At 41.2% G+C, this 20977-nt stretch overlaps 1 pseudogene; it reads right to left on the bottom strand.

Annotated features, from left to right (window-relative positions):
* The window catches only part of LOC121449807, a 50531-nt pseudogene extending 31200 nt beyond the window's left edge, over positions 1 to 19331 (bottom strand).
* Positions 19332 to 20977: the final 1646 nt, after the last annotated feature.

The following is a 20977-nucleotide window of genomic DNA, read 5'->3' as shown; positions in this document are numbered from 1 at the left end:
CTACAATAACCCAGGCATCTAATGACCCTTCACGAGCACATCTCAAAGAAGGGAGACAATCTCTACTACCAAAAGCAATAAGAATAACCGGAGTAAACAACCACTGGTCATTAATATCACTTAATATTAATGGGCTCAATTCACCTATAAAAAGGCACAGGCTAAAAGATTGGATACGAAAACAGGATCCAACATTCTGCTGTTTGCAAGAAACACATCTCAACCACAAAGACAGGCACCTACTCAGAGTAAAGGGTTGGGAAAAGGTGTTTCAAGCAAATGGTCCTAAGAAAAAAGCAGGTGTGGCCATACTAATTTCTAACAAAACTGACTTCAAACTAAAATCAATCAGAAGAGACCGAGACGGTCACTTTATACTCATAACAGGAACAATTCATCAGGAGGAGGTCTCAATCCTGAATATATACGCCCCCAATATAAAAGCACCTACTTATGTAAAAGAAATATTACTAGAACTCAAGGCAGACATCAAACCACACACACTAGTAGTAGGAGACTTCAACACACCTCTCTCTCCAAGGGACAGGTCAATCAGACAGAAACCTAATAGAGAATTAAGAGAATTATTGGAGGTAATGAAGCAAATGGACTTAACAGACATCTATAGAACATTCCACCCAAATAGGAAAGAATATACCTTCTTCTCTGCAGCTCATGGAACCTTCTCAAAAATTGACCACATACTCGGAAACAAAGGAAACCTCCACAGATACAAAAAAATATCAGTGTCCACCTGTGTCTTATCAGATCATCACGGATTAAAATTAGAAGGCAACAACCACGCTGCCCCCAAAAAACCGACAAACTCATGGAAACTGAACAGTCAACTACTGAACCACACCTGGGTCAAGGAAGAAATCAAGAAAGAAATTAAAGTCTTCCTTGAATTTAATGAAAATAAAGGGACAACATACTCAAACCTATGGGACACAATGAAAGCAGTGCTAAGAGGAAAGTTCATAGCACTAAGTGCCCACTTAAAGAAAACGGAGAATGCATACATTGGGGACTTAACAACACACCTGAAAGCTCTAGAAAAAAAAGAAGCAGACGCGCCCAGGAGAAGTAGAAGACTGGAAATAATAAAACTGAGGGCTGAAATCAACAAAATAGAAACACAGAAAACAGTCCAAAGAATCAATGAAACAAAAAGCTGGTTCTTGGAGAAAATCAACAAGATCGACAAACCCCTATCCAAACTAATTAAACGACAGAGAGAGAACACGCAAATAAATAAGATCAGAAATGAAAAGGGGGACATAACCACAGACACAGAGGAAATTCAGAGAATCATTAGATCTTACTACAAAAGCCTGTATGCCACAAAACTGGAAAATACAAAAGAAATGGACATTTTTTTAAATAAGTACCACATACCAAAGCTAAACCAAGACCAGGTGAATGATCTAAATAGACCGGTTTCTCGCGAAGAATTAGAAATGGTTATCAAAAATCTCCCTTCGAAAAAAAGCCCAGGACCAGATGGTTTCAATGCAGAATTCTACCAGAACTTCCAAGAAGAACTAATACCTATACTCCTTAATGTATTTCACAATATAGAATCAGAAGAGTCATTGCCAAATTCCTTTTATGAAGCTACAGTTACCCTGATACCAAAACCACAAAAAGACCCAACCAAGAAAGAGAATTACAGACCGATCTCACTCATGAACATCGACGCAAAAATTTTCAATAAAATACTGGCAAACCGAATCCAAGAACACATAAGAAAAATTATCCATTATGATCAAGTAGGCTTCATCCCAGAGATGCAGGGCTGGTTCAACATACGCAAATCTATCAATGTAATCCACCATATAAATAAACTGAAAGAAAAAAACCATATGATCATTTCACTAGATGCTGAAAAAGCATTCGACAAAATTCAACACCCCTTTATGATAAAGGTCTTGGAGAGAATAGGGATACAAGGGTCCTACCTAAATATAATAAAAGCTATTTACAGCAAGCCAACAGCTAACATTAAATTAAACGGAGAAAAACTCAAAGCCATCCCACTTAAATCAGGAACACGACAAGGATGTCCACTCTCTCCATACCTCTTCAATATAGTGCTTGAAATTCTAGCAATAGCAATAAGACAACATAAGGAGATCAAGGGGATTCGTATTGGAAAGGAAGAAGTTAAGCTTTCGTTATTTGCAGATGATATGATAGTGTACATAAGCGACCCCAAAAATTCTACCAAAGAACTCCTACAGCTGATAAACAGCTTTAGTAATGTGGCAGGATACAAGATCAACTCCAAAAAATCAGTTGCCTTCCTATACACTAAGGATAAGGAAGCAGAGAGGGAAATCAGAGAAGCATCACCTTTCACGATAGCCACAAATAGCATAAAATACCTTGGGGTAACCCTGACCAAGGAAGTGAAAGATCTACTTGACAAGAACTATAAGTCTTTGAAGAAAGAAATTGAAGAAGACACCAGAAAATGGAAAGACCTCCCTTGCTCTTGGATTGGGAGGATCAACATAGTAAAAATGGCAATTCTACCAAAAGCAATCTATAGATTCAATGCAATCCCCATCAAAATCCCATCAAAATTCTTCACAGATCTGGAGAAGACAATAATCAACTTTATATGGAAAAACAAAAAACCCAGGATAGCCAAAACAATCTTATACAATAAAGGATTGTCTGGAGGCATTACCATCCCTGACTTCAAACTCTATTACAGAGCTACAGTATTGAAAACAGCTTGGTATTGGCATAAAAACAGAGAAGTCGACCAATGGAATCGAATAGAAGACCCTGACATTAACCCACAAACCTATGAACACCTGATCTTCGATAAAGGAGCTAAAAGTATACAATGGAAAAAAGAGAGCATCTTCAACAAATGGTGCTGGCAAAACTGGATGTCAATCTGTAGAAGAATGAAAATAGATCCATATCTATCACCATGCACAAAACTCAAATCCAAATGGATTAAAGACCTCAATATCAGTCCGAACACACTGAACCTGATAGAAGAGAAAGTGGGAAGTACTCTACAGCACATGGGCACAGGAGACCACTTCCTATGTATAACCCCAGCAGCACAGACACTAAGGGCATCATTGAATAAATGGGACTCCCTGAGGCTGAGAAGCTTCTGTAAAGCAAAGGACACTGTCACTAAGACAAAAAGACAACCCACTGACTGGGAGAAGATCTTCACCAACCCTGCTACTGACAAAGGTTTGATCTCCAAAATATATAAAGAACTCAAGAAACTAGACCGTAAAAGGCTAATCAACCCACTTATAAAGTGGGGCACTGATCTGAACAGAGAATTCTCAACAGAAGAACTTCAAATGGCCAAAAGACACTTAAGGTCATGCTCAACTTCCTTAGCAATCAGGGAAATGCAAATCAAGACAACTTTAAGATACCACCTTACACCTGTCAGAATGGTGAAAATAAAAAACACCAATGATAGCCTTTGCTGGAGAGGTTGTGGAGAAAGGGGTACACTCACCCATTGCTGGTGGGAATGCAAACTTGTGCAACCACTCTGGAAAGCAGTGTTTCGGTTTCTCAGGAAATTCGGTATCAACCTACCCCTGGATCCAGCAATACCACTCTTGGGAATATACCCAAGAGAGGCCCTATCATACAACAAAAGTATATGCTCAACTATGTTCATGGCAACATTGTTTGTAATAGCCAGAACCTGGAAACAACCTAGATGCCCTTCAACGGAAGAATGGATGAAGAAAGTATGGAATATATACATATTAGAGTATTACTCAGCAGTAAAAAACAAGGACTTCTTGAATTTTGCATACAAATGGATGGAAATAGAAAACACTATCCTGAGTGAGGTAAGCCAGACCCAAAAAGAGGAACATGGGATGTACTCACTCATATTTGGTTTCTAGCCATAAATAAAAGACATTGAGCTTATAATTCATGTTCCTAGAGAAGCTAAATAAGAAGGTGAATCCAAAGACAAACACATAGGCATCCTCATGAATATTAACCTTCATCAGGCGATGAAAGGAGACAGAGACAGAGACCCACACGGGAGCACCGGACAGAAATCTCAAGGTCCAAATCAGGAGCAGAAGGAGACGGAGCACGAGCAAGGAACTCAGGACCACGAGGGGTGCACCCACACACTAAGACAATGGGGATGTTCTATTGGGATCTCACCAAGGCCAGCTGGCCTAGGTCTGAAAAAACATGGGATAAATCCGGACTAGCTGAACATAGCGGACAATGAGGAATACTGAGAATTCAAGAACAATTGCAGTGGGTTTTTGATCCTACTGCACGTACTGGCTTTGTGGGAGCCTAGGCAGTTTGGATGCTCACCTTACGAGACCTGGATAGAGGTGGGCAGTCCTTGGGCTTCCCACAGGTCAGGGAACCCTGATTGCTCTTCGAGCAGATGAGGGAGGGGGAATTGTTCGGGGGAGGGGGAGGGAAATGGGAAGCGGTTGTGGGGACGAAGCAGAAATCCTTAATAAATAAATAAATTTAAAAAAAAAAAAAAAAAAAAAAAAAAAAAAAAAAAAAAAAAAAGAAGAGGAAGGGATAGGGAGGAGGATTGCAGGGTTAAGGACAGGGCTGGAGGCCAAAGTAAGTTGGAAGATTTCTAGAAACATTGAAAGCAAGACCTGGACAACTGAGGGCCCAAGGAAGGAAAAAGACTAATGACTCAGAAGGTCTAAATATTTATGGGTGAAGCACACAACAATTGGCTGAAACATGGTAAACTTGAGAACCTTGTGAGTGATTTGGCCACCACTGCTAAAGCTCTCTAATGTGGTTGCCATCCAAAGATGGTCAGGCCCAACTGTTTGGACACCTAAAAACTGACCCAATGCAAGGGCCCAATGGGTTGGGCTAGAATCACTATGACCACTCTCGCCTTTTCATCTCTAAAGAGGTAGTAGAGACAGGAGTACTCTTGAAGAGACAAAGTGGGGCATTAAGAGAGCACCCCACAGTAAAGAAGAGTTACTGTGGATTGTGGATAGGTGGATGAGGGATCCCATGGGGGGGTCCCTCTGGCCATCTGGTACAGGATTTTGCACATAATAGAAAAGTTATGGATCCAGTAACAGAAGAATCTCATCAGATTCAAAAATAATTGAATAAAGTCCATTGTGGTCAGGGACAATTAAGTCACACAGGATTGAACTTGGTCAGAGTTGAAAGTCTTAGATGTGAGGCTGAGTTGAAAGCCTCAATACGCAATCGCTGGAGAGCATAGCTGAGCCTTAAATGGGTGAAAATGGTATCCCAGGGAGTGAAGCTAATTGAGAAGCAAAGAGGGGGAATTCTTTGGCACAGAGACAGGGAGAGACTGTGAAGTAGGAGACTGTGAAATATTGGAGAAATGTGCACAGACTGGAATCAAAGGTGGAAAGATCTCTAGCCAAGGCGCAGCCAAAGAAATGGGGAAAATCTTGAAAGCCCTCAGGGAGAATTATCCATGTGAATTTTCAGGGTTCTCCCAGGTGAAGACAAAAGAAAATGCATGTCAGGGTGTAGAATAACAGTATAAAAGGTGTTCTTTAGGTCCAGGATGGGAAAGTGGTAAGTTGTACAAGGAATGTTTGAAGGATATAAGGGTTGGTGACCACAGGGTGGCTTGGGATAATTGCCTAGTTAATAAGGCTTTGGTCCTGAAGTACCAGATAGGCACTGGAAATTCAGAGGTCCTGAGCTAAACAGTAAGAAGTAGAAGACGTACACACGGGAGAATGGAAGTGTTGCATGACAAATTGAGAGGGAGGAAGAGTCCTTGAGATAGGAGAAGGATAATAATGGACTTAAGGCTATGGTGGTAGGTTTTAGAAATAGGAAACTAGAATTGGGAAGGAAGGAGAATGGATCTTTAAGGCAAACTAGGAACAACTGCTGGTGGGTGGCGATCACTGTGGTGGAGATATACCATTTTTGGGGATCAACTGAATTTGGAAGGCTTGGGACACAGCATCTTAAGGTAGGGACCTGTGAAGCAGTAAGGAAAGAAGAAGATGGGGGGTCAGAAGAGAGGGTAGGGGTCAGGAGAGTGTGGCCCCAAGGGAGCTGAGTATATTATGGCCAAGTAAAGAAACTGGGCAAATGGGTATAAGCAGAAAAGACTGTGGGAAGAGTCATTCTGTAAGAATGCAGGGAAGTTGCAGGGTCTTTGGCAGAAAAAAAAAGGTCTCATCCACCCCTGTGACAGAAATTGGTGAGGTAAATGTAGGACCAAAGTTGTAGTAATAAGAACGGTGGGCTGCGTTCCCGGCACTCGGCCGCCCGCACGGCTAGCTTTACCCGAAATAATTACACACAAACTGTATTCATTTAAACACTGCTTGGCCCTTTAGCTCTAGCCCTTACTGGCTAATTCTGATATCCTGATCAACCTATCTCTAATAATCTGTGAGCACCGGTCTTACTGGGAAGATTCTAGCCTACGTCCATCCTGGGTCAGAGCTGAATCGCGTCTGCCCAGGAGAGCAGAGTATGGCGTCTCTGCTGAGGTGTCTGCTCCCAAGAGGAGAGCTGTCAAGTCTGAGCTCATTTCCTCTTCCTCCCAGCATTCTGTTCTGTTTACTCCTCCCACCTATGTTTTAACCTATGAGGGCCAGCCAAGCAGTTTCTTTATTTTTTTAACCAATGGCCTTCCTCCATCACAAAGTGAGAGACAAAGACAGAAAAGATGACCCCCTTGTGCACCAGAAAGGTGATGGACTTATCTGCTACCTGGGATATTTACTGTAAATGGAAGTTTCTGCCCTACCCAGTCCTGCAGCAATTTAGTCCCAAAGAAACACATAGAGGCTTATATTAATTATAAACTGTTAGGCCTGTTAGTTCAGGCTTATTATTTACTAGTTCTCACAACTTAAATTAACCCATAATTCTTATCTACATTTTGCCACGTGACGTGGTACCTTTTCTCAGTGCAGCATTTTCATCTTGCTTCCTCTGCATCTGGGTGGCCACTGAAGACTGAGCCTTTCCTCTTCCCAGAATTCTCCTTGTCTAGTTACTCCACCTATACTTTCTGCTTGGCTACTGGCCAGTGAGTGCTTTATTAAACCAATACAAGTGACAAATCTTTACAGGATACAAGAGTATTATCCCACAGCAGTTTACCCTGGTCTCGGCAAGGTGACTGGAGTCTCTAAGTTTGAGTGTCATCAGTCCTGATCCAGCCTAAGGAGCTTGAAGACTGGAGAAATCTCAGATAACTGTGCTGGTGGGACTTGACCTCCAGGGCACTGCACAGAGGGAAAGCCCACATGGGGACACTCTAGCATCCAGTAGTCAGGCTGCAAGAAGACAGGGTGTGATCTCGTGGGCAACTGATGATTGGGGCACCCACAGGACCAGTGGTCTTCCTAGCCACATTTTAAGAGGGCCCTGGCAAAGTTGACTTTGGCTGTGCCCTAGCAGGATGTAGTTCACTCTGTATGAGTGCCATTGGCCTCAGGGCAGCTGCCAAACCTCGAGCTTGAAGCATAGCCTTCTGTTGCAGCTGATCCTTCCAAGAAGACTCAGCCACCTCCTCTCAGGTGCTATGAAATTAAAAATGCTAAAAGCTATTTTCACAAATTCCTGTACAGGGATTTGGAACCAATCTCAGCCTTTTTTTTCAGTTTCTTTCTAATATCTGTCAATAACATAGAAATGAAATGCATAGCCAGGACTGTGGCTTCTGCTGTGAAGTCAGGATCAAGGTGGGTATATTGAACTATAGTATCCTGTAGTCAATTTAGAAAAAAAATGGCTGGAATTTCACCACCTCACTGTATCTCATGGAGCTTATCAAAATTAACTGCTTTTTTTGAAACTATCTCCATACCCTGAAGGAGGCAGTGATCCATGAGGTTCTTCCCCTGGCAGCCATTTTGACCCAGATGGTAGACCCAGTTGGGTTCTATAGCCAGCAATGCCATGTCACCTATAGGCACCATATCGTCCACTAGGTGATTATGGTCTGCATACTGTTTAAACACTCCCTGAATTTATCCACTCCCCTAGGGAGTGAGAGTGGAGACCTAGATGACAAAATGATCCTGCAAGGTCAGATCATAAGCTTGAGAATGAAAACAGAATTCTTTGATATAGGCAGAAGGATTAGCAGAAAAAGAACCCAAATGAGAGAGACCTTGAAGGGAGAAAGAAACAGGAACAACCAACTCCATCAGGTCCAGCCAACTCTCAAAAGGGGAAAAAAAGAGCAGGGGTCTACAAAGTTTGAGTATGAGAAGCCACATGGGAGTATTCAGGGGGAGTAGACAAGTGTGTGGACAGGAGCCAGGGTGCAGGTTGTGGCATTGTAAAAATGAAAGGGGAAGTAGGGCTTGCGGTGATAGAGGCAAAGGAGGGGCAGTAGCAAGTGGAAGATGAAAAGAGGGAAGTGGGTAAGAGGGAGAAGGTTGGCCCTTAACCTTTGTCCCAAATGGGGGAAGAAGGGAAGAAGGCTCGCCACTAGATAGGTGATGTAAGAGGGGGAGTGACAACCAGGGTTCAGGGGGAAGGGATCCTAACATCTCCAGTGACTCAGTCATGGAAAAGGGTTCAGAATCCAAGTCTCTGGATTAAATGGCATCAGAAGGCACTGCAAACTTAGCCAGCAAGAGCTGAGCCACCAACCACTGGCTACAGAAGGAGGGATGGGAGCACAGAACCTGAAAACCCTGGACATCAGGGAGTTCAAATTATTTGTCCCTTAGGCAGACAGAAATTTTCAAGATCACGGAGGATATTAAAGTCAAGAGTGCCATCCAGTGGCCATTTAGACTGGCTTTCTAAAGTGTACTGAGGCCAAGACACACACACAAAAATCAAGCATTTGTATCATATGGTGTGAGACAGACTCAATTTAGACAAATTTCTTTGCAGCAAACACTCCAGGGGTGACTCAGAATCAGCATTAAGTTCCAACACTGCCCATTTCCAAGCCTGTGCCAAACACTAAAGACTAGGCCAAGGCATCACATATGATAGCGTGGGATCAAGCAGTGGTGGTGGGATAGCTTTTGGGAAAGATATCTCTGAACCCAAATGCTCCTTAGAACAGAGATTGTCTCTGCTCTGGAGCAGAATAGGCTTGCCCTGGAAAGACCATGGTTTACCAGGGTATCCAGGGTGTCTTGGACTCAGAAGAGGTACCCAGTAGCTCTTTAGGTAGTGGCTGATAAAAGTATTTAGTTGAAAAATTAGGACTAGTTGAAAGTCAGTCATGTCTGGTGGAGTGAAATAGAGAGAGAGAAGGTCGGCCCCTCACACCACCAATGTAACCGGTCCCCTGGGCTGAAAATTTGACTTCTTCCCAGGTTTCAGCAACAGGATATTAGACTTTCTTCACGACCCCCCCCCCACAATAATAAGTCTCTCCATCAGTGCAGTAAGTAAGATAAAGTGGAGTTAAAAGTAGACCAACAGGTTTAGAGATCAAAGCAACTTGGTTCTCTGGTCCCAGAGATGGAGGCCAGATAAACTATATGCAGAAGCCAGGGCAGAAAAGTTTTAAAGACTGTAGGTGAGGGCTGATGACGTGTCCTCCACAAGCTGGCTTTGTGCCCAAGTATGGTTAAAAGCTGAGCACTTCAGTGGTAATTCAGGCAGTTGGCAACTTCAGGGGAGGAAATTGCAATTGCCATCAAGAACTGAGCCTTTGGGCTTTTTTTCTTGTTCTCTGAATGGGCAGCATTTGGAGAGGGAGAGGAAGAGGGAGAGGGAGAGGGAGAGGAGAGAGGAGAGAGAGAGAGAGAGAGAGAGAGAGAGAGAGAGAGAGAGAGAGAGAAATCATGTAGAGGAAATCCATCAGTTTGTGGAGCTCAACCAACATACATGGCAATGACATAGGTTCTTTGGGAGCATCATGGGTACCCCTTGACCAGCAACTAGATTAGATGTAACCTGTTCATGACACTTAAGGCTTTACTTGGTAGGGAAAGGTGTCTAGAGTTGGGGCTTTGTTTCCCACATTATTTGGTAATTTCACTTGGAGCTCTTCTCTGCATGTTTATGTTTTAGGAATCTTCTGCTGCTTTAGAAGTTTATATGACTCCTCCAAAGTTACTTAGTTTTAGATTTTCCTTCCTGTATTCCCTCCCATAAAGTCTCCTCCCTCAATGTCCTTATATGCTCCTCCTGTACCAGTCCCCCACATGCATCCTGTCTATCCATAAGTATCTATTCTATTTTCTCTTTTTAGGGAGCCCATTTCCTTCATCTTTATCCCTTACTCTATATCTAACCTCTGGAGTTTTATCTGCAGTCTGTTTATCACAAACTTAACAGCAAGCATCCACCTATTAGTGAATCCAGGTCATACTCATCATTTTGGTTCTGGGTAACTTGATGCAGGATAATTTTTTCTACATTTATCAATTCAGCTGTGGATTTTTTGATTTCATATTTTTAAGGGCTAAGCACTGCTCTGTTGTGTGACTGCACCACACTTCCCTTAGCCATCCATTCATCTGTGGACAGGCAACTAGGCAGGCTGCAATTTCTGGTTATGATGAACAGAGTAGCAAGGAACATTTTTAAGAAAGTGGCTTTGTAGCAGAATGTAGAGACCTTTGTGTATATATCCAAGAGGCCTATAGCTTGATCTTGAAGTAGATCTACAGCTAGCTTCCCAAGGAACCACTAAACTGATTTCCATGTAGTATGTACAAGTCTTCACTCCCACCATCAATAGATGAGTTTTCCCCTCTACTACAATCTCATCACCAATAACTGTCATTTGTTTTACTGATCTTTGCCATACTGACTGGTGTAAAATGAAATCTCAAAATAGTTTTGATTTTCATTTCCCAGGGATATCAGACATTTCTTTAAGTGTTTCTCAGACATTTGTGTTTCATCTTTTCAGAATTCGCTGTTTAGATACATACCCCAAATTTTAATTGTGCTTCTTGTTTTCTGGATGTCCAGTTTATTTTACTTCATTATGTATTTTTGGTATATAACACTCTATTGGATGTGTAGTTGGTGAAACTATTTTGCTATTCTGTAACCTGCTTCTTTGTCTGAAAAATGCTGTCCATTGCAGTACAGAAACTTTTCAGTTCATGAGGTCCCATTCATTAATTGTTGTTTTTATTGCCTGTGCTATTGCTATTCCCTTCAGAAAGTCTTTTCCTCTGCCAATGAGTTCAAGATTATTCCTCATTTTTGTACTATCAGGATCAGTATATCTGGTTTTATATAAAAAGTCTTTGATTCACTTGAGTTATGCTTTCTGCGTGATGATATAGATTTATTTGCATTATTCTACATGCAACTGTCCAGATTTTGAAGATTGTGTCTTATTTCTACTGTGAATTTCTTGATATCTTAAATAAGAAATCAGGTGTTCATAGGTGTGTCGATTTATGTCTGTGTCTTCAGTTCAAGGCCATGCATCAATGTATTTGTTTCTATAACAATTTCATTCAGTTTTTATCACTATAGCTTGGCTGTTTAATTAGAGATTGGAGATGGTTATACTTCTAATAGTTGTTATTCAGGATTGTTTTAGCTACCCTGGTTTTATTTAATTTTTTTTGTATTTCCATTTGAAGCTAAAAACTATTCTCTTAATTTCTTATTTATTTATTTATTTATTTATTGAAAAAATTTCCACCTTCTCCCCACCTCCCATTTCCCTACTCATCCTCCCACTCTGCTCCCCCTCCCCCCACTCCATTCCCCTTCCCTCTCCAGTCTGAAGAGCAGTCTGGATTCCCTGCCCTGTGGGAAGTCCAAGGTCCTCTCTGCTCCATCCAGGTCCAGGATCCTATTAAGAGTAGTGTTAGAACTTTGATTGGGATTATAGCAAACATGTAGGTTGTCTTTTGTAGGACGGAAGTTTTCAATATATTAATCTTTCCATCTTCTGATATTATCTTAAACTTCTTTCTTCACTATTTAATTTTTTTTTTTGAGACATGGTTTCTCTGTAGTTTTGGAGCCTGTTCAGGAACTAGCTCTTGTAGACCAGGCTGGCCTCAAAATCAGAGATACACTTGCCTTTACCTCCCAAGTGCTGGGATTAAAGGCTTGCACCACTACCACTTGGCATTATTAAAAATTTTTATTATACAATATTTCACCTGCTTTGTTAAAGTTACCTGAAGATTTTGTTTTCAGTTTTGACAGTCTTGTGTAAAGCATTATTTCCTTAATTAATTTCTCAATCTATTTATCATTTGTATCTAAGAAGCCTACTGACTTTGTATGTAAAAATTTTATTCTGATACTTTGCTCAAAATGTTTTTAATATAATGTAGTTTCTGTTGTAGGTTTTGGATAATTTATGTATACACTTATATTACTTGCAAATGAATATACTTTGACTTCTTCCTCTCCTAATCATATCACCCTTATCTCCATCAGTTGTCTTCTTGCTCTAGTTAAGACTTCAAGTACTATAGTAAACAAATTGGAGAAAATGGACAATCATGTCATGTTCCTGATTTTAGTGAACATGCTTTGAGATTATCTACATTTAAATATATATTTGATGTGGCTTTCTATTAATTTTCCCCTGCTTCTCTAGGACTTTTATCATGAAGAGGTATTTTTCTTTTTCTTTTCTTTGTATTGATTTTTATTGAGCTCTACATTTTTCTCTGCTCCCCTTCCCCTTTAGCCCTCCCGCAAGGTCCCCATGCTCCCAATTTACTCAGGATATCTTGTCTATTTTTACTTCCCATTTAGATTAGATCTATGTAAGTCTCTCTTAGTGTCCTCATTGTTGTCTAAGTTCTCTGGGATTGTGGTTTGTAGGCTGGTTGTCTTTGCTTTATGTTTAAAAATCACCTATGAGTGAGTACATATGATAATTGTCTTTCTGTGACTGGGGTACCTCACTGAAAATATGTTTTCTAGCTGCATCCATTTTCCTGCAAAATTCAAGATGTCATTATTTTTTCTGCTGTGTAGTACTCCACTGTGTAAATATACCATATTTTCCTTATCCATTCTTTGGTTGAGAGGCATTTAGGTTGCTTCCAGGTTCTGGCTATGACAAACAATGCTGTTATGAACATAGATGAGCACACTTCCTTGTGGCAAAATTGAGCATCCTTTGGATATATACCCAAAAGTGGTATCAGTGGGTCTTGAGGAAGGTTGTTTCCTAATTTTCAGAGAAATCACCACACTGACATCCAAAAGGACTGGGGATGAGCAAGTACCAGCTTGCATTCCCACTAGCAATGCACAAGTGTTCCCTTTTCCCCACAACCTCTCCAACATAAGTTGTCAATCAGTGTTTTTGATCTTGGCCATTCTTAAAGATGGAATCTCAGAGTTGAGGTGTTGGGCTTTTTCAAAGGCATTTTCCACATATAATGAGATGATCATGTGAATTTTGTCTTCCAGTATGGTTATATAGTGAATAATATTTATTGATTTACATATGTTGAATGAGCCCCGAATTTCTGGGATAAAGCCTCCTTGACCATGGTAGATGATCTTTTTGGTGTGCCTTTAGGTTTGGTTTGCAAGTGTTTTAGTGCAAATTTTTTTATCTATGTTGATAAAGAAAGTTGGTCTGTAATTCTCTTTCTTTGTTGTGTCTTTATGTGATTTGGGTGTCAGAGTAATCCTTGTAAAAAAGATACAATGATAATTTTGTTTATTTAATTTTTGTGTAATAATTTGAAAAGAACTGCAGCTAATTCTCCTTTGAAGGTCTGGTAGAATTCTCTGTTGAATCATCTGCCCCTGAACTTTTTGGGGGGTTGGCAAACTAGTAATTGTTGCTTCTATTTCACTGTGGATTATAAATCTGTTTAATTTTTTTATCCAATCTCGATTTTACTTACTTGTGTAAATGTTATGTATTAATAAATATATCCATATATTTTACTTTTTCCAATTTGGTGGAGAACAGACTTTTAAAGTATGTCCTTATAATTCTATGGATTTCATAGGCTTCTGTTGTGATGTACCCATTAATTTGGATCTTCTCCCTTGACCTTTTATTTTATTTGGATGAGATTTTTTATCAGTATTACTGGTTTCTCAAAGAACTTGGGTAATCCCTATGGAAGGCAGCCAGATAGTGAGCACAGCCCATACAAATGATCTGCTATTTTGTTAGGGATGAGACTGGGGATTGGCAAGTGGAGAAATGACAAATGATCAGGAGATGGCAGTAGAGTATTTTTTTCTAAGAAACATAAATTGCATTAATGTGTAAAGTGAAAATAAAGTGCCCCGAGGATAGGAACTCAGTGCTCACTCAATCAGACTTATTCTGTAGCATGAGAAGGCCAAGACAACTCTAGATGCTCTCACAGTCAGGAACTACTCTGACACTAACATCTTAGACGTAAGAGAATTCAGAGATCCTGTGTGGGAGACCACATGTTGCTCGGTTTACATCTGGAGTCATTTAAAGTCATTTGAGTTCAAGATTTCCTTAACTGCTTTTTCCAGTAACCTTGAGGGCTGTGAGAAAGTTCTGATTAAGACCATGGGAAAGAACATTTTTGCCCATTTGAAAGAGCACATTTTTCTACTAAGATTTGAGTTGGTGTTTGTCAACAAAAGGCATTCCTCATTAGGGATTAGAAGCTGCTTAGCTGAATAAGATAGTGCTCCTGCTTGAGCTTCCTCACAGGGAGAGTGCAGGGGGTTGGTTAGCTGATGGTACTGCTTTTTTTTTTTTTGTTAGTTTATTTTTTTCGAGACAGGGTTTCTCTGTGTTCTGCTTTTTGCCTGTAGTATATGTGCTAGCTGAGAAATAAATTCAGGGCTGTTTGGTATTAGCTTTCAGTCTTCCTAGTCTATTCTGTGTTTCTGTTTTCATTTCTATTAATCTAACATTTCAGCACCCTCTGTTAGGGTACCCCCAACTGATTTCTGCCAGAGTGGGCTCCACCAATCCTGATTTAGGTGAGAGAGTGTGTGATCGCTGTCTCTCAACAACAGAGAAGAAAACTCCTGATAATGCATCTCCAGTTCCTGTTGCTAAATTGAACGGCTTCTCTCCTTCCATAATTAAACTGAATATAAGCTTCATTTTCAATTCATGCCTGCACACCGACTCCAGGTCCGTCCTACTTGATGTCCTCATATTTGTTCTGTATCATGGACCATGGGGCTATTTTTTCAGGAAGGGAAAATATCTACTCCATGTGAGAGGTTTTTATTTCTCTGCTTTGTGACTGTACCCTCTGTTTATATCATAGATAGTAATAAAGTATCCCTACAACCCATTCAAGGTTTGTTTCATTTCTCTATAATCAGAATTAATTTTCACTCTCCCAGTAAATATAAATGTCAGTTCCAATGTTAGCCTTTACTCTAGTGGCTAAGTTTTAATAATGTATTCGATCATTTTTAAAAATTTGTTTGTATTAGTTATAAATCCCTTCCCTCTTTTTCTCCCAGTCCTGCCCTCCATCAACTCCACCTTTATCTTCAGAAAAGGGCAGGCCTCCCATGTATATTAGTCAGTCTTAATATATCAAGTTTCAGTGAGACTAGGCACCTCCTACTGAGACTGGGCAAAACAACCCAGAAGGAGGAAAGGGTCTCAAAATCAAAGAGTCAGAGAAAGGCCTGCTCCCACTGTTATTAGATCCACAAGAAGACCAAGCTTCACAACTGTAACGTATGTGCAGAGAGCCTAGGTCAGTTCCATGCAAGATCTCTGGTTAGTGGTCCAGTCTCTGTGAGCCCCTATGAGCTCAATTAACTGATCATATTATATTCTACTCAATCATACTAAAAGGAAATTTGTCCAACTATGTTCATAGAAGCATTATTTGTAATAGCCCAAACCTGGAATCAACCAAGATGCCCCTCAACTGAAGAATGGATAAAGAAAATGTGGTACATTTATACAATGGAGTATTACTCCATGGTAAAAACAATGACTTCTTGAAAATTGCATGCAAACAATGGAGTATTACTCCATGGTAAAAACAATGACTTCTTGAAAATTGCATGCAAATTGATGGAACTAGAAAATGCCACCCTGAGTGAGGTATCAGACCCACAAAGAAGATCATAGTATATACTCACTCATAAGTGGATAAAAGTTATAAAGCAAAGGACAATGAGCCTATAGTCCATGTTCCTAGTGAAGCAAAGATAGCCAAAAAATCTTGTACAATAAGGAAACATCTAGAGGCATCACAATCCCTGACTTCAAACTCTACTACAGAGCTACAGTATGAAAACAGCCTGGTATTGGCATAAAAAGACAGGAGGACCAATGGAACAGAATCAAAGACACAGAGAGCAATCCACACACCTATGATGTGGGATTCCCCTCTGTATGCTATGGATATCATTGGTTAGTAAAGAATCTGTATTGGGCCTGACAGGGTGGAATAGAGGTAGGTGGAAAAAACTAAACTGAATGCTGGGAGAAAGAAGGCATGGTTAGGAGCCACCAGGGAGCTGCCAGAGGAGGAAGATGCAAGCCACCAGACAGAACCTTGCCAGTAGGCCACAAACCCCATGGTAAAATATAAAATAATGGATATGGGTTAATTCTAGTTGTAAGAGTTAGGTAGCAATATGTTTAAGCTATTGGCTAAATAGTATTGCAAATAATAAAGTTTCTGACTGATTATTTTGGGGCTGAGCAGCCAGGAACAAACAAGTGGGCCTCTACAACATATGAATATCTGGTTTTTGACAAAGAAGCAAAAAGTATAAAATGGAAAAAGGAAAGCATATTCAACAAATGATTCTGGCATAACTGGGTATCAACATATGGAAGAATGAAAATAGATCCATATCTATCACCATGCACAAAACTCAAGACCAGATGGATCAAAGACCTCAACATAAAACCAACCACAGTAAACTTCATAGAAGGGAAAGTGGGAGGTATACTTGAACACATTGGCACAGGAGACCACTTCCTAAATATAACCCCAGCAGCATAAACACTGAGAGAAACAATTAATAAATGGGACCTCCTAAGACTGAGAATCTTCTGTAAAACAAAGTATATGGCCAACAAGACAAAACAACAGCCTACAGAATGGGAAAAGATCTTCATCAATCCCACATCAGACAGAGGACTGATCTCCAAAATTTACAAAGTACTCAAGAAATTGGTCATTAAAAGAACAAATAATCCAATAAATAAATGGGGTACAGACCTAAACAGAGAACCCTCAAAAGAGGAATCTAAAATGACTGAAGGACACTTAAGGAAATGCTCAACATCCTTAGCCATCAGAGAAATGCAAATCAAAAACCCTAGGATCCCATCTTATACCTGTAAAAATGGCCAAGATCAAAACCACTGATGACAATTTATGCTGGAGAGGATGTGGGGTAATGAAAACACTCCTCCATTGCTGGTAGGAGTGCAAACTGGCACAGCCCCTTTGAATATCAGTTTGGCAATTTCCCAGAAAATTAGCAAACAACCTACCTCAAGACCCAGCAATACCACTTTTGGGTACATATCTAAAAGATGTTCACTTGTACCACAAGGACATGAACTCAGCTATGATCATAGCAGCATTGATTGTCATAGACAGAACCTTGAAACAACCTAAATGCCCCTTGACTAAAGAATGGATAAGGAAAATGGAGCACTACACAGCAGTACAAAATAAATAATAAAAACAATAATGTCATCTTGAAATTTTCTGGCAAATGGATGGATTTAGAAAACATTATATTGAGTGAGGTAGCCAAGACTCAGAATGACACATATAATATGTACTCACTTATAAGTGGCTTTTTTACATAAAGCAAGTAAAAAACCAGCCTACAGTTCACAATCTCAGAGAACCTAAACAACAAAGAAGCCCCAATGAGAGACATACGCGGATCTAATTTACATGGGAAGTAGAAAAGGACCAGACCTCCTGAGTAAATTGGGAGCATGGGGACCATGGGAGAGGGTAAAACTAAAGGTGAGGGAAAAGGAGGGGAGTTGAGAAAAATATAAAGCTCAGTAAAAACAATACAAAAGAACAGACTATTTTTTTGCAGTTAGGTACTTGAGCTGAGATCCTTTAGTGTTCTTTTACCTATTATCACCAACCTCAGAGTATAACTGATCACTAGGATGCCTCTGGTAGAATCAGAGATGTGTTTCCCATTATAAGATCATTTAATAAATGGATGAGAGTCTCATTCTTCATTTCAGACATCATTTAGGTCACTCTGTGCCAGGAATATAGGTTTTATTTTGTCAAATTAATAATTTGCGGTATCTGAGATGGTTATGTGCACTCCTTAGGAAATCAATGATCCTTGAGCTGTCCTGGGGACAGCCTTTGAAAGTATCACTTCATGAATACCAACAGCTGTGTTATAGCATACAGGCTTTGGATCCCTGTACTCTTCCCCATGATCTTTTTCAGTTTCACCACAACTGTTCACATGTGCCATTCTCCATCCCCGCTGTCAAGAGGTTCTCTTTTTTTCTCAGTGAGGATGAAGGACCTGAAGTACCTGAGGACACATATACTTGCCAAGTTCTAGTTTCCTGAGGCCAAGAGTCAGTCCTACAAGAGAGTTCCCAGTAACAGATTTGTCCCCAAGCCCACTGAGGAACAGCTTTGATCTTTGACAGAATTTGCGAGTTCATGGTTTTCTGATCAGCCTTGCGCTGCTCTGTAATCTCATATTTCTCCTTCTCTTTGTCAAAGATCTCACCCTCCTGATGCCTGGGCTTACGCAACTGCTTTTTCTTGAAGTAAGCATCAGTCAGGTGTTTGGGGATATCGACTTTTGTAGAGGGGACGATGACAAACTTCTGATGTGTTCTTCTTAAAGGAACTCTGTTGAGGGCAAGAGGTCCTGTCAAAAGCAGTTTACTGTCACAATGGTTTACCACTGCCCAGTTGCTTCAGGAAAACCACTCTCTTGTCCCTATGGTGCCCGGTAAGGATGATGAGGACAGTCCCAGGAGTGATGCTGGCACGCAGGCGTCTCACGTGCTGACTGAAGGGCTTTTTGCCATGGCTCAGCAGCTTCAGAGGCACATCGTCGGTAGGATAATACCTGGGCATTTTTCGAAGCTTAACCACCCGGGTACTACCATTCTTGTCACCACCAACTGGTTTTGTGACAGTGGCAAGGACCTTTTCCTTTTTGTTCTTCTTTTCAACCTTGGTTTTCGCAGCTGTGTATTTCCTTTTGTACATGGCCTTTCTGGAATACATAGCAGATCGGGAGTACCTGCCAATTCCTCTAACAAGGACTGGATTTCGGCTGCAATGGGGCTTCCCCTTCTTGAGCTTTTTAGTCTTAGGGTCACCCTTTTTGGCTGCACCAGCGGCAAGGGCATCGCCGCCAGCCTTCTTGGCTGCAGGTTTCTTCTCTTTTGTATCAGGTTTCTCGGCTTTTTCACCCGCCATCTTGCAAGATGGGAAAGAGCCCTCACAGTGTTTTGAGGTTCCTATCGTGCCCAGTATGCATCCCAGCCATGGAGATGCTTTAAGAATATTAGATGATGTTTTTGGAGACTCATAAATACTGCTTAATCATCCAGATGAAATATCATTGGCAGAAACAATAACACAACTCCACCAAGCCAACCTTAGTGAGGGAATGAGTTTTTTCTTACTTTTTTTATTGAGAAAAGGAGAAAAAAAAAAAAACAAGTTTCCACCTCATCCCAGCCTCCCATTTCCCTCCCCCTCCTCCCACCCTACGCCCCCTGCTCCCACCCTTCTCCCCCTCCCCCCACTCCTTTCCCCCTCCCTCTCCAGTCCAAAGAGCAGTCAGGGTTTTCTGCCCTGTGGTAAGACCTAGGACCTCCCACCTCCGTCCATATCTAGGAAGGTGAACATCCAAACTGGCTGGGCTCCCACAAAGCCATCACATTACGTAGGATCAAACCCCCGTGCCATTGTCCTTTGCGTCTCATCAGCCCTCATTGTTCGCCATGTTCAGAGAGTCCAGTTTTATCCCATGCTTTTTCAGTCACAGTCCAGCTGGTCTTGGTGAGCTCTCAATAGATCAGCTCCACTGTCTCAGTGGGTGGGTGCATCCCTCGTGGTCCCGACTTCTTTGCTCATGTTCTCCCTCCTTCTGCTCCTCATTGGGACTTTGGGAGCTCAGTCCAGTGCTCCAGTGTGGGTCTCTGTCTCTATCTCTATCCATCACCAGATGAAGGTTCTATGATGATATGCAAGATATTCATCAGTATTGCTCTAGGATAGGGTCATTTCAGGTTCCCTATTCTCAACTGCCCAAGGAACTAACTGGGGACCTCAGCATGGGCACCTGGGAGCCCCTCTAGGGTCAGGTCTCTTGCCAACCCTAAAGTGGTTCCCTTAACTAAGAATTGTGGTTCCGTGCTCCCCTGTCCAACCTTCCTTTATCCCAATCCTCCTGCTTTCCCAAGGCCCGACCTCCTTCCCTTCTAACTTTTCTCTCCCCATCTCCCCTTACCCCCAACCCACCCCACCCAAAGATCCCAATTTTCTCCCCGGCAATTTTGTCTACTTCCCTTAGCCAAGAGGATAACTATATGTTTTTCCTTGGGTTCCCCTTCTTACTTAGCTTCTTTAGATTCACCTATTGTAGACTCCGTGACCCTTATTTATGGCTAGAAACCAATTATGAGTGAGTACATCCCATGTTCATCTTTTGGCTCTGGGATACCTCACTCAGGATAGTGTTTTCTATTTCCATCCATTTGCATGCAAAATTCGAGAAGTCATTGTTTTTTACCGCTGAGTAGTACTCTAATGTGTAGATATTCCATACTTTCTTCATCCATTCTTCCATTGAAGGGCATCTAGGTTGTTTCCAGGTTCTGGCTATTACAAATAATACTGCTATGAACATAGTTGAACAAATGCTTTTGTCATATGATAGGGCATCTCTTGGGTATATTCCCAAGAGTGGTATTGCTGGGTCCAGGGGTAGGTTGATCCCGAATTTCCTAAGAAACCGAAACACTGACTTCCATAGTGGTTGCACAAGATTGCATTCCCACCAGCAATGGATGAGGGTACCCCTTCCTCCACAACCTCTCCAGCAAAGGTTATCCTTG

Source organism: Microtus oregoni, unplaced genomic scaffold, assembly GCF_018167655.1.
Source record: "Microtus oregoni isolate MIOR12 unplaced genomic scaffold, Mior012 000006F_ref0000085, whole genome shotgun sequence".
In the NCBI taxonomy this organism is placed as follows: Eukaryota; Metazoa; Chordata; class Mammalia; order Rodentia; family Cricetidae; genus Microtus; species Microtus oregoni.
The sequence above is the reverse complement of the archived record's forward strand: the minus strand, read 5'-3'. Positions and strand labels throughout refer to the sequence as shown.